This window comes from Fulmarus glacialis, unplaced genomic scaffold (assembly GCF_000690835.1).
Source record: "Fulmarus glacialis isolate BGI_N327 unplaced genomic scaffold, ASM69083v1 scaffold21717, whole genome shotgun sequence".
Classification (NCBI taxonomy): Eukaryota; Metazoa; Chordata; class Aves; order Procellariiformes; family Procellariidae; genus Fulmarus; species Fulmarus glacialis.
Window position 1 is genome coordinate 1 of NW_009224068.1, and position 223 is coordinate 223.

Here is a 223-nt window from a genome sequence, read left to right on the forward strand (position 1 = left end):
CGCGTTGCTGGGCGACGGCGCCCGTCCCCGTAGCCGTCACTTCCGGCGCGCGGGATTTACATCCGGGGCGGTGCGGTTGTTGCGTGGAGACGGCGCCATGGAGGCCGGGGCTGAGCGGAAGGTGGGGCCGGGCTCAGCCTGGCCGGTACCGGCAGCCCTGCGGTGCCGGGCGGGGCTGGTATCGTCTCGGGCCGGGCTCACCTCCCGTCTCCCCCCCGCGGCC